The sequence below is a fragment of the Adiantum capillus-veneris genome, chromosome 5, assembly GCF_014529385.1.
Source record: "Adiantum capillus-veneris isolate H3 chromosome 5, ASM1452938v2, whole genome shotgun sequence".
In the NCBI taxonomy this organism is placed as follows: domain Eukaryota; kingdom Viridiplantae; phylum Streptophyta; class Polypodiopsida; order Polypodiales; family Pteridaceae; genus Adiantum; species Adiantum capillus-veneris.
The window spans coordinates 110,112,012-110,126,329 of record NC_140935.1 but is presented as its reverse complement, the minus strand read 5'-3'; the positions used below and the strand labels follow the sequence as shown (position 1 = coordinate 110,126,329).

At 46.0% G+C, this 14,318-nt stretch overlaps 1 protein-coding gene and 1 long non-coding RNA gene across 3 annotated transcripts in view; one reads left to right on the top strand and one right to left on the bottom strand.

Moving 5' to 3' along the window:
* LOC147457906 (uncharacterized) overlaps positions 1–14,318 on the top strand; it is a 207,193-nt gene that overhangs the window by 106,387 nt on the left and 86,488 nt on the right. The gene's annotated exons all lie outside the window — the stretch shown is intronic.
* Positions 1–14,318, bottom strand: part of POL{LAMBDA} (DNA polymerase lambda (POLL)) — a 197,978-nt gene that overhangs the window by 100,438 nt on the left and 83,222 nt on the right. The window lies entirely within an intron of this gene.

Here is a 14,318-nt window from a genome sequence, read left to right as displayed (position 1 = left end):
ATAACCAGGAGCTGAAAACCCGTGAGACTGACATCTCTTGCATCCATGGAAGAAGCTCTCTTTGTCTCAGACTAAAGTAAGATGCAGCCCTCCTCTCATCTCACAAAGATATTATGATGAAAGGCCCCCACGCATCCTCCATACTTATGGAAGGTGCCATAGGGACCATAATCATAGACGCCCACCACCCAAGCCTCTGTTCATTCAATTACCAAAGTACTAAGATAGCAATCAGTGAGCCTTGAAGCCAAGAAGCGTTTTACATTGTTTATATATGCAAGGATGATCGTGTAGCTTCTAAAACGTAAAGCACAGCAAGGATATAGCATCTAGTCCTAGAAAAAAGGACCGCACCCTACAAAATACTACATAAATCAAAACTTCTATTTGCACGGGTCCATCTCTCAAACTGCTCTGCATATCTCCACATGCCCACTACAAAGAAGCAACCCAATAACCACATGAATAAGGGGACATCTAATGGAAACGCAAAGAAATAATAGTAAGGGGAGGTACTCTCCCTATTGTGGAGTCTCCACACTCTCCAACCCACTGTCACGGGGACGTGGCAGTTATTAACTATGTCACAAGGATGTGGCAACTGCTAACCCTTAGTTGTTGGTTTCTTTCCAATGGGTTTTGTTTTATTTTGTTTGAGACCCTCTTTTCGAAGTAGCAAACGGTCGGACATTATATGGCCAATGTGAACGGTAGATACACCCGCAGACGGGAAGTGGTCGACACTGGAATTCGTATGGTAAGACGATGTCTAGGCTCAGAGCAAGATCATATAGGTCCCCCCGTCGCACTTAGTAAGTTGGTGGATACTAGGAAGTGAACTCAATTAAGGCGTAAAGTCAAGGTGGGACTACCAACAAAAAGTATCCGACAGTTGGGCCACATTGCACTTTTGGATGCGGTCCCAATGAGAATAGATGGTCAGAAGACCAGTGGCAGCCCAACGGAAGCATCTCCTAAAATTTAGGGAACTGCTATTTTCGGCCGTGAAATGTGTTCGCGTCATTACCTCTGGTATGACTAGGGGAACATTTTACAACTCTGCCGCGAAGTCAACTGGGCAACCGGTCAGGATATTTTTAAGCGGCGAATGCGAAACAGGAAAATGTTTGTAAATGCGCCAAGTGGCACTTTTCTGTGCACTTGCCTCACAAGGAAGAAAGGGTGCTGAATTTTAAGCTGGGAGAGGCACTTTTTGCAAACTGTCACAGGTTGAGAGCTATGGAGTGCTTCCTTTCCCTCTCATGTACACTGTGGTGCTAGGAGTGATGCCTTACACGCTACACACTGCTCTCTCTCTCCCCTACGTGCAGTTATGTGATGCCCCACAAGAGGGCTACTCATTTGACTGATGTACAGTTGTGTGGGTTCATGCTTTTGTGCTGAGGCAAGAGCCTCCTTGAGCAGGAACAGGGGTAGCTGGCTGCTACTCCAAAGCAGGCACTGGTGAGGGTCATAACCTCACCGTACAGGTGCAAAATCAGCGTTGTGTATGCGCTGTAATTTTACTGTTTTTCAGCCATATGGACGCCACGACCATTGGGAATCATGCCCCACTGGCAGAGGACAGTTAGGGGACTGTTTGGGGCTGAAAACAGGGCAAAAACCAGTAAATACAGCATGCTGAATTTACTGTTTTTGGGCAGGAATCAGAGGGTATACGCCAATAGAAGCAAGTTCCACCAGGGGAATTGGTTTCGCGCAAGTTTTGGGGCTGTTATGCTGCCAAAATTTGGCCAAAACAGGCGGTATCTAGTGGGATACAGTCAAAGGATTCCCAAGACTCTTCTTTGTACTTTACCCTCCTAAGGAATAAAGAAATACCGAAAGGGGCGCCAATTTTGGGGCCTACAGGTTGTCGGCGTCTGCTCGGAACATTCTAGCTTCCGAGCCGTGTGTATGATTAAGTGTTAATTCCCGTTACAGGTCTCCTTTGCGAAGTGCTCTGTGTGTGTCTAAAGTAAAGAATTTCGGGTGAAAGCCAACGCCTACCGCCCTACGGGCCGGTTTCATGGTTCCGTTGCGGGGACATCAATCACTTTTTCCTTAGAGAGTGAAGCCTGGATTGTTTAGGGTAAAGACACAGAGTGCAGGAAAGCGGGGATTACACTATGGCCGACAAGGGGAAGGGAATTATGGAAGAGGGTTCCTCTTCAAAGGACAGGCACGAGATTCCTATGGTTTTTGAGATTGGCGAGAGCTCACGGCCGCGTCAGTCTGTACCTCCTGTCAATGTGAATGCCCCTCCAATAGTACAGGGCTTTATGAATGGGCAACTTGAGGATGATGCGTTCAAGACTCAGTTAGTTGCCGTGGTGAATGTCTTTTCGCAGCTGGTGCAGAATCCGAGGTTTATGGAATTCTTGCAAGCACCACCAGTGCAACAGCAAAATAGGCAACCTACACCGCGTACGGAGCTTGTTGATGCTCAAGCCCAGGTACTTCATGTGGCGCAGGAGGAAAGGGAACACTCGCATGTTGCAAAGTCGGGGGCTCCAAAGCAGGTTCCTCCCGTGCTTGAACAGGTGGCTAGAACGCCTATTCCACAAGTTATGCTAGTTCAGCCCGCCACCTTTCAAATCCAGCATGCTGTCTTGAATGGACAGGGAGCTGGATACCAAGCAATGCACTCAGTTTTTCCACCACCCACGGTACATCCTGGGTATTTCGGGGGTGGATCAGTGTTCCAAAGTATGGCTGGTTATGCATCTGGAAGTCAGTCGTACATGCCAGGAACAGTGTTCGGGGGTATGCAAGGCATCATGCCAAACCCCATGTATGGTAGTATCGGCATGCAGCAAGGTTTCCACTGCAACCAGGGCCAGTTTGGGGTGCCACAGGGTCATTTTGGCATGGCTGGTTTTTCTGGACAGCAGAAAAATATCGCACCTCTGACGCAAAATGTGAATGGTCAACACGTGCCGATCATGCCTAGTAAAGTGCCCATGTTGCAGACCATCCCGTACGACAACTTGGGGGCACTAGAGAAGCCGAAGGCTTACAAAGAAGGTGGTGCAGCGGTAAAGTTCACTACCTTTAGTGGTTTCGAGGACAAGACAAAGGCCCTCACTTTCCTCCAGCAGTTTGATACAGCTTATGCGGGAGGGAATTTTACAGAGGCCTCGAAGGTCAGGAAAGCTGACACTTTCTTAAAGGACAATGCGCTTACATGGTGGACGACATTGTTAATGCAAGGACAGGCACCCGCCACTTGGGTTTACTTCAAGCAAATGTTTGCATCTCCTTGGCTATCAAATGAATTTGAAGCCGACGTCATGACAGATTGGCACCAGCTTACTTCAGCTTCGTGCAAGAGCTTGCTGGAGTACAATAGGAGGTTTTGTAAAGCGTTACTCTCAGTGACCTCCTACAGATTTGTGCCATTGACAGAGCAGATAGAGAAGTATTGTTGTGGGCTGCCTAAAGGGCTTCGCGATTACTGTACAAAGAACCGAGTGGCTACCCTTACTCAGCTTATGGAAGTTGCGAACACTGGTCTTGCCTTGTTGAAAGGAGAGGACAGTGGATTCCCGAGCAGTGACAAAGGAGGGCAGCAAAAGAAAAATTCAGCGAAGAAGCTCTTTGTGAAAACGGCTCCTGATGCGTCACAGGGGTGAGAAAAGGCCACCAAAGACAAGGATTCTTCTGGAGCGCAGGCAAAGAAACAGAAAAGGAAGCCTTTTGTGCGCAAGTCGCTCGAGGAAAAGAAGGTCCTAATGGCTGAGAACAAATGCTTTATATGCGAGCAGCCTGGTCACTTTTCTATCAATTGTCCGCAAAGGAAAAGGCCAGTTGACTCAGAGGATAAAGAAGACCAGAAAGGCAAGAAGCCAAAACCCACGGCAGGTTTAGTGCCAGACATGGTGGGTGACAGGCCCAGCACAGATGCCAGTGAGTTATGCAGGGCATGGGCTAAAGTTAGGGATCAGACGGCACTCATCTTCTTTGATCCAGGTGCCAAAGCCAACTTTATCTCACCAGAGTTAGCTATGAAGCTGGACATCAGTGCTGAAGAGATAGGATACACAACAGAGGCAGGGTTGGCATGTCCTGGCCACTCAGAGTGTGTTACTCCCATCATTGGAAAACTGCGTCTGCATATTCAGTCGTATGTGGACACTGAAGAGTTTTACATCATGCCGCTAGAAGGTTGTGACGCCTTGTTGGAGATCCCGTGGATGTTCCGAGTGCATGGAGTCTTGGATGCCTACAACAAAAAGATCACTGTATAGTATAGGGGCAAAACTCACATCTTGGATGTAAATCTTAGAGGAGAGTCAGTCCCTATTGTATCTGCTTCTGCTATCACTTCTGTAATAAAGAATCATCTTTCTGTGTACTTGATTTTTGCACATGATGTCTCAGATAGTGATCAATCAAATTTATCTCTGTTAGATAAAGAAAGGTCAGCATTTTTGCAAAAGTTAGATGACATGAAGGAACAGTATACTGCTGTGAAGATTTTGCAAGGATCTTTGAACAGTTACAAGAGGGGCAACATCACGAGCACTACCTCCTCAGAGATGGTTTTATGATGATGCATGGCAGACTTTGTGTCACTAGGCCACTGTGACATAAGGTCATGGAAGACAGTCATGTCCCACCGTATGCAAGGCATCGTGGCATTGATGCAACAGTTAAAGTGGTAGAGACATTCTTCTATTGGCCTACCTTAGGAGAGATGTAGATGCCTTTGTGCGAGCATGTATAATTTGCCAAAAGGTCAAGTTTGACAGGCAAAAGCCACCAGGGTTGTTACAACCACTGCCGATTCCGGATAAGCCATGGGAAAGCATTGCTATGGACTTTATCTTTGATCTTCCAAGGACGCCAACAAGAAATGATGGTATATGGACCATTATCTGCAGGTTCAGCAAGCAGGCCCATTTTATCCCTGTCAGGAAGAAGATAAAATCTGATCAGATGGCACGCTTGTTCATGTACAATGTGTTGGTATGCCACAATCGATTATCAGTGATCGTGATCCTCGCATGACTAGTTTGTTCTGGAGAGGATTGTTTGAGAACATGGGCACTACGCTCAAATTCTCGTCTTCGTTTCATCCACAAACTAATGGACAGTCAGAAGAGGCTAATTCTACTGTCTTAGATCTGCTGAAATGCTATGTGTCAGATAATAAGGGCAAGTGGGAACAGTATTTGCCTATGCTTGAGTATGCGTACAATAATATGGTGCATTCGTCTACTGGCAAAGCACCTTTTGAGATTGTTGACGGCGGCAAAAAGGTTCCTCCCATTTTGCATACAAAGGACAAGATTTTTGAGGCAGATCGATATTTTGAGAACATGGATGAGATGTATAAGAAGATTAAAGTTGCCTTGGAGAAGACTCAGGCAAAGCAGAAAAAGGCTATTGATCGTCACCGTCGCGAATTGCTACTATCACCTCGTGATTGGATTCTGATAAGGTTCGAAAAGGCAAGGTTAAAGAAGATGAAGGGCAAGGAACGGCTGTTTCCTAAGCTCAGCATGCGTTACTATGGGCCTTTTCAAGTGCTTGACAAGATCAGCGATGTGGCTTACAAGCTGAAATTGCCTGATACATGGAAGATTCATAATGCGTTTCACGTGAGTCTTCTAAGACCCTTCGTGGGTGATGTGCCAGAAGATATGTCAGATAAGGATCAGCCAGAAGTTGAGGAACTTGATGAGATTCTAGTATCTGAGCAAGTTTTGGCACATAAGGACAGAAAAGTTAAAGGACAAGTTGCAAGACGCTATTTGGTGAAGTTCAAGAATTATCCGCCTATGGATGCAAAGTGGATGGAAGAGCATGAACTGTCAGAGTCACCAAATGTATTGCAGCTTTACCTTGAAGCCTTTGGGTTACAGCCTACTTATGCCCCAACCCAATGTGTGCAAAGGAGGGGTAATGATAGAGCTAGTACATAAAATGTACATATGAATTCAGTGCCATAGATGGAAATGGCAAAAGTATGAAGGTCTCATGAAGTCATTTGTATCTATGTATGTTACGACCTTTCTTGCGGATACATGCGATGATAAAAGAGTGTTAATAGCACAAGATCATCAGTGGCGTGTATTTATGGTATGCAATCGAGGACATTTGCGATTTCAAGAGGGGGGTATGTCACGGGGACGTGGCAGTTATTAACTATGTCACAAGGATGTGGCAACTGCTAACCCTTAGTTGTTGGTTTCTTTACAATGGGTTTTGTTTTATTTTGTTTGAGACCCTCTTTTCGAAGTAGCAAACGGTCGGACATTGTATGGCCAATGTGAACGGTAGATTCACCCGCAGACAGGAAGTGGTCGGCACTCAAATTCGTATGGTAAGAGGATGTCTAGGCTCAAAGCAAGATCATATAGGTCCCCCCGTCGCACTTAGTAAGTTGGTGGATACTAGGAAGTGAACTCAATTAAGGCGTACAGTCAAGGTGGGACTACCAACAAAAAGTATCCGACAGTTGGGCCACATTGCACTTTTGGATGCGGTCCCAATGAGAATAGATGGTCAGAAGACCAGTGGGAGCCCAACGGAAGCATCTGCTAAAATTTAGGGAACTGCTATTTTCAGCCGTGAAATGTGTTCGCGTCATTACCTCCGGTATGACTAGGGGAACATTTTACAACTCTGCCGCGAAGTCAACTGGGCAACCGGTCAGGATATTTTTAAGCGGCGAATGCGAAACAGGAAATTGCTTGTAAATGCGCCAAGTGGCATTTTCTGTGCACTTGCCTCACAAGGAAGAAAGGGCGTTGAATTTTAAGCTGGGAGAGGCACTTTTTGCAAACTGTCACAGGTTGAGAGCTATGGAGTGCTTCCTTTCCCTCTCATGTACACTGTGGTGCTAGGAGTGATGCCCTGCACGCTACACACTGCTCTCTCCCCCCGCTATGTGCAGTTATGTGATGCCCCACAAGAGGGCTACGCATTTGACTGATGTACAGTTGTGTGGGTTCATGCTTTTGTGCTAAGGCAAGAGCCTCCTTGAGCAGGAACAGGGGTAGTTGGCTGCTACTCCAAAGCAGGTACTGGTGAGGGTCATAACCTCACCATCCAGGTGCAAAATCAGCGTTGTGTATGCGCTGTAATTTTACTGTTTTTCAGCCATACGGATGCCACGACCATTGGAAATCATGCCCCACTGGCAGAGGACAGTTAGGGGACTTTTTGGGGCTGAAAACAGGGCAAAAACCAGTAAATACAGCGTGCTGAATTTACTGTTTTTGGGCAGGAATCAGAGGGTATACGCCAATAGAAGCAAGTTCCAACAAGGGAATTGGTTTCGCGCAAGTTTTGGGGCTGTTATGCTGCCGAAATTTGGCCAAAACAGGCGGTATCTAGTGGGATACAGTCAAAGGATTCCCAAGACTCTTCTTTGTACTTTACCCTCCTAAGGAATAAAGAAATACCGAAAGGGGCGCCAATTTTGGGGCCTACAGGTTGTCGGCGTCTGCTCGGAGCATTCTAGCTTTCGAGCCATGTGTGTGATTAAGTGTTAATTCCCGTTACAGGTCTCCTTTGCGAAGTGCTCTGTGTGTGTGTGTCTAAAGTAAAGAATTTCGGGTGAAAGCCAACGCCTACCGCCCTACGGGCCGGTTTCACCCACCATCTGAAGTGGCCCTAGTCACGAAAGGTACGATGAAATGAACCTTTGAGAAGGGAGCCTGGGACTGCTATTGATAGGTTGCTATATGATGGGAGAGCCTCGGATCCCTAGGTAGGAGCACCCTCATATTGAGTTCTCACGATGCTTCTCCCCACTATCGACAACGCGTCTCTCCCCTTCGATAAATAAACACTGACAAATTTATTATATTTGTCTGCCTATGTGTTGGTCCTTGAAATCTCGTTTGTCTCACTTTGACCTTGTAGTTGCTTTGACCCAACCCCTCTCTATCATGTTGCTCTATGGCTATCCAATGGTTTTGATGTGGCCAAGCTAGTTTGACTCTCCTTTGACAAATATTTATTGTGACTCCTTAAGATAATCTTTGGTAGGATGTCCCAGTGTACGACTCTTGCACTAGCCTTACACAGAAATCTTCCCCTAGAACTAGACCCCTAGCATCTATCCTCGAAGTTAGCAACGTCAAAATCTAAGTATCACAAGACCAAAACCATCAGTCAATCAGTAATGTAAAAGAGAACAGGAGAGGCCCATTCCTTCACAAAGAAGTAAAACAAAAGTGCCTTATTATGATATAATAATATCAACAATAAGCTCATCAATGATGTTCAAGGAAGCAATAGGCCCATCGATAATAGTCAAGAGGACTTACAGCCAATCTAAATTGGAGGGGAAGTATGCAACCATAAGTGCTCTTTGCACGAATGTGGTGATCTTGTATCTTAACATCTAAAGGATTGAACGACGCAATGCTTGGACTTCAAAGGAACTCCCAAATTTATTCCCCTCAAATAACTCAACCTCCTTGAAGTTTGCCCAAGTTTTGCAGTTGTGTGGAGGGGCGGAAAAGAAATAAAGCTTTGGTAAGGTTTCCTAGAGGCCGAAATTGTCCCGGAAGACAGATTGATGTACATGGGTGTCTCCTATCGGTATTGAGAATAAAGGACAAAGGTACAAAATAGAAGTGCTACATGATGAACTCTAAGGTGGTAGTATCACATAATGAGACGATAAAGGGATGGAGCTCTAATTGTAAGGATGAGAAGCTATATGCTCAAGGAGAACAGTCATGATATGTATGTATCTAGCTAGCTCCATCCGGTACCAAAATCAGAGTGAAAGATAGCATGAAAGGGGTGGGTATGCAAGTCTGCAAAGAATAGCAGCAAGATGTCAAAATTTCTGCTCCACTCTCCATGGCCCCTAATGTCACGCCTGAGTCCCTCTAAAGTTTAATCTCACCCGGAGGTAGCACCGTACCTTGGCATTCAAGGCCGCCTGCAAGACCAGAAGCCTATGAGCTTGAATTGTCACACTCCACTAGGGGTAGTAGGTGACTGAAGGAGTGACAATCTCTCTCTATCTGAAGCAGAAAGCAACCCAATTGTCTCCGGTCTCTCCATTCCATCAGCTCAATGAGATGTGCGTCTGCATACATGATGCTCCTCACTCTACCTTTGCTATACCTAGCTTGCGAATCCTCTCAGCTCTATGAATGTGTGCAGCTCAGCTAACCGCACTTTCTAATATGTGTCGTCATAACTAAGTACTTATTTGCCACTTAGGCACAGTGTGGCATGTACGTGTCCATGTAGCAAGGCCTCTATACAAACCTGTCCTCCAACATAGTCAAGAACTGGTCTCTGTAGCATCTTCAGCGAAAGCACTCGTAGGTGTAATCCATGTCTATCCACCCAGAGATTCTGTCCAAGGACTTGGTTCCTTTGATTGTGTGAGAGGTGAATGGAGGGTGAGTTAAGGTCATACTAGAAGGGTAGTAGCTTCTCTACATCACTGAACCACTCTATCACCTATGCATACCATGATCCACTCTTTGTTGCCTCTACAAGTACTTTGTTTCAAATCCTCGAAAGCTCAATACATGATAGTCTGTCATGAGGTGGCTCTCTCATCCTCCAAATGAAACACACTATCTAGAATGGGGCCTCCACTAACATGAGCAGCACAGCAAGCTCGGCTCTCATAATATCTTGTGGAACTGAGGGTTTGTTGCATATGATACGTGAAGGCCTCATATTGTTGGCCTCTTAATCTGTGTCCACCATGAGCTTTTGAGTCCATATGCCCAAACGATTGTTGCATACATCATAGCAGGTGTTACTGATCTGTCAAAAAGGCAACAGCACTCTAGCATCATCAAGGCTGCATACCTTCTCGAGAGAGTCTCTGGCATAGCTAACACATAAGTTCATATACCATTAGCACACATACAAAGACATACAATACTAATATTTTGACGTGCATCAACATAAAGTAGAACATAAAAGACTCAACTTTCAAGGCATGGCTGATAGAAACAAAGATGTTCAAAAAAGGGAGAAAAATAATCACATTAAGTAGAGTTCAGGTACTATCTCTGCATGTGAAGGCCGGGTTGTGGACAAAACATTAGGTTTTAGGATGGTGCTTGAAAGCACTTTGTAGCACTTTATAAGTGGTTTGTGAAAAATACTCTGTAAGTGGTTTCTAAAAGTACTTTTCAAAGTACTTGCACTCATAAAGCAATGTCCAGATGCCAAGTAGTCTGCTTAAATTATTTGATAGCAAATTTTCCTCCTCTATATGCTACCCATTTTTCATTCTTCCTTGCCTCTATAACTTTTAGCTTTTGTAGCTCTATTCTCTAGCTACAAAGGGATGAGCTTGACCGAAATCCAAACTGAGGTGCCTTTCAATGAGCTTGTCACTTCATAGCTGCAATCTTCTCCTTCGCTTCTAGATATTTGGCCTTCGCTTGTTTAAGTCAAAGTTGATGACGCGGAAGCATAGAAATAGGAGGGAATGCCAGAGAGAGAGAGAGAGAGAGAGAGAGAGAGTATTATCGTCCACGGAGGTCAAATATGACCCATGGGACTGGATGCAAAACATTACAGCGGCATGCTTGTACGTAAAGACAAGAGATACATATCAGTTAAGGACTGAGGGTCCGTCGGGAGGGTAAAAGAAAGGGAACAAAAACCTAAGGGGGAGTAGTTGAGGGGAGAGCCCCTTTTGAAGTTCGAAACTCTTGAATGATAGTTTTACCGCCTCGGTAGACTGCCCCTTTACCTTGTTTGCGAGCTTCAGACATCTCCTTGAGCTCGTTCCTTTTTAATTTTGAGTTGATTTGTTGTGAACACCTCAGTAATCCAAAGCTTTGTTCCTTTGAGAAGACGGGATTGACGTAGAAACTTCAACCGCTCGTCTTTGTCCTTGAGAGTAAGGATGCAATGCTCGGGACGCACATGTCGATGTGTGTCATTGATCCAAGCGATGACCTCTGATTCCTCAATGGTGCACCACAACGAAAGAAGCCCACCGATGTGGACCTTGAGGGCATTCTCTTCTTGAAGTCTTCGTTCGTAGAGCTCCTTTGTTACACAAGTCTTCACTTGGGTGATGGTTTCTGCATAGTAACAGGGAATGGCCGTTTCAAGTCTCCGTTCCCCGTTCCCATTCCCAAGTTCCAGTTCCGAATCCCCGTTCTGTGTTTCAAACGTGAGTACCCATAACAGGGAATGGCATTTTGTTCCGCGTTCCCGTTCCGGTTTCCCATTCCTGGTAACTATGGGTTTCTGAGTGAGCTTGGCTAACCTTTGCCTCAACCTCCTTTACCTTGGCAGTGGCGAAGTCAACCATGGAATTGAAGCGTTCTTCTAGCTTGTTGAGGCGATTTTTGAGCTCGAAACTCTCTTCCATGACTCGATCGAGAGCTGCTTGAAGCTGAGTAATGCGATCGAGTTTGCAGAGAGAGGGAGAGAATCGCTTGAACCAACCATGGCAAGGCAGATGATTTCACAATGGGGGCAGAATGCTACTTGCATACTCTCTTGGGGGACCTTAAGTACACCTTACATAGAATGCTTAACCTAGACCTAGACTCATGTCAAATACGTAAAATAAATACCTAAAATGAAAATAAATAAATAGGATCGCACTAGTTGTAATAGGGATCGCACTAGTTGTAATAGGGCTATAGTGTCACTTACACTCGACAAGCAGATGGTCTTGGGTTCACACTAGCTGGACTCTGGGTGGACAAGCGGTTATAGTTGCTCCTTGGGTTCGCACAAGGTGGACTCTCACCTGGCCAATGACACATGGCAGACACAAGGAGTGGTGGTCTAGAGGACAACATGGCTAGTTCACCACCACCATAGTTCGGAGATGGGCGCAGCTGGACTGTTAGAGATATTTGTGTTAATTGTTGGTTGCTCTTATGGTTGTATATATGTTCAATTAGTTTTCTGAGTTGGGACGTCGTATGAGTCATTGAGTCTAGAGTCTTGTGTTACTACACTCTCCTTGCACAATCGGAGCCTCAATAACCCCCCGTTTCCATATTGCTCTACAATGTTCATTTCTATGCTTCGAGTGAGATTTCTTGCATATTGCACTGAGGAGCACCCAAATTAGAGAGCACAACATATTTTCCCTGCTACAGGTGCTCTCATCTTTAGCATGCCCACTGGGACCTCAACTAAAGTCACTCCGTTGAGCGCGCATGGTCGAGGAGCTAGTTGGTTAACTCTCTCGCTTGGTCTAGTCTGTGGGTCGAGACTGGCTTGGTCTAGCCTAGTCTAGTCCACCTTCATCTTTATCTAGCTTGGTCTAGCTGGTCTAGTCTCTCGCTCCACTCTAGCCTGGCCGAGTCCACTTTGGCCTTCTTCCAACTTGGTCTAGTTTGGTCTAGTCCAATCTCGCCCTCGTCCAGCTAAAGTGATCTAGTCGAGTCAAGTCTAGCCTGCTCTAGTCGAGTTCGGTCCAGTGGGTCTAGACTATTCAGCAAGTTCAAGGGTCTTCTTGCCCAGAGGTTGGATGGGTTTGTTGCTACTACATGATACATACAACGCAATCTAAAGATGGACCAAGGCCCCTACCAAGTTCTTTGTAGTACTACCACAGAAAGCATCGACCTTTCTTACCGAGTAGAAGTCCTCCACCTCTGCTTCCACTACAATCTATGGCATCTACCTCTACCAGCTCCTCACCCCCTTATCACCTTCCCCATTACATTTTCCACCAACTATGTTACAACTCGCTCATGAGCAACCCGCAATGGCGGAGTTGAAAAGCGCCACAAGGTGAACATAAAGTTTTCGACTTTCAAGGGACTCTGTCACCAGCGTGTGACTACTATCTATCCTTTTTGTTGATTTCTTTCTTATTATCTATTTACTTTCACTTTTTGGAAACACCCCTCGGGAAATCTAACTGCCCTGCATTGCATAGCTAGTGTGGAACTGTCCAGAGGGAGTCCAGGCCTGAGGGCAAGAGAGCACTAAGGTTGGACAAGGACTATGGTTAGCCAAGTGGGGTCATTGACTAGCCAAAGTGGAATACTTTGCTACAGAGGCTACATTTCAGTTCTGGATGTGGCCGCAGTGTACAAAGAGGGTCGGATGACCTAGAAAGATACAATGGCAGCATCTCCTAAAATTTAGGGAACTGCTATTTTGGGACTTGAAAATGTGTTGGCGTCATTACCTCCGGAATGACAAGGGGAACATTTTCTTACTCTGCCGTGAAGTCAACTGGGCAATCGGTTGGGATATTTTTAGGCGGCAACCCCAAAACGGGAAAATGCTTGTAAATGTGCCAAGTGGCACATTCTGGTGCACTTGCCTCATGCAACAAGAAGTGGCGCTGAATTTGAAGAGGGGAGAGCCTCATTTTCAGTTTTTGTCACAGGTTAAGAGCTATGGAGTGCTTGCTTTCCCTCTTATGCACAGTGCGGTGCCAGGAGTGATGCCCTGCACGCTACGCACTGCCCTCTCTCTCCCCTTTGGCAGTATGTTATGCCCCTCTAGTGGGCTGTTCATTTGACCAATGTACAGTTGTGTGGGTTCATGCACGATTGCCGAGGCAAGAGCCTCTTGCACAGGTACTGGATTAGCTAGCGGCTAATCCCCCGCAGGTACAGGTGAATTCGGAGAGGTTTCACGCCAGAAATCTCTCCCGATTCAAAGGGCAAGTAGCCCTACAGGTGCGGGAGCTCGAGGACTTGCTACGGATGCGACCGGCACGCGAAACGGAGCCCGAAACAGTGAATTACAGCCTGCTGTGTATTTTTGCAGGTTTAGGGTTTTGGCCCTAAACGGACCCTAATACCCCCAGGAGGTTCGGGGACGCAAGGGGACCGCTGTACAGGTGATCTGGCGCAATTTCAGGGCTGAAAACAGAAAATTCAGCGTGCTGCAGATTCTCGCCAGGTTTTGCAAAGTGCCCGTATGCGTCGGGAAAGTCGGTCAATGCGTGGGAATACTGACTGTGAAGGATTCTAGTACAGTTATGCTGCCGAAATCGGGCTGGAACAGTGGAAATTCAGCCGAGTTTGTGCGGGGCAGCTTGTAGGGAACCACAGCGTTTATTCCCTCTTTTGAACAATAAAGAAATACCGAAAGGGGCGCCTAAGTTAGGGGCCAATCTGGTGTCCGTCTACTCATACAAGTGCAATCTAGCAGCCTGTATCCCTCTCCCCTTTGTTGTGTCTTGAAAGTACAGGTAAAATAGACGACTAATAATGGGTGAAAGCTAAATCAAGGTTTAAAGTAAAGTCTACCGCCCTTTTTGGATTGAACAGGCCGGTTTCATGGTTCCATTGTCGGGATTTGAACCCGGGTCCTATTACAGAAGGTTTATCCAAAATTTAGCTGAGATTGCTTCACCTTTACATGCTCTTCAA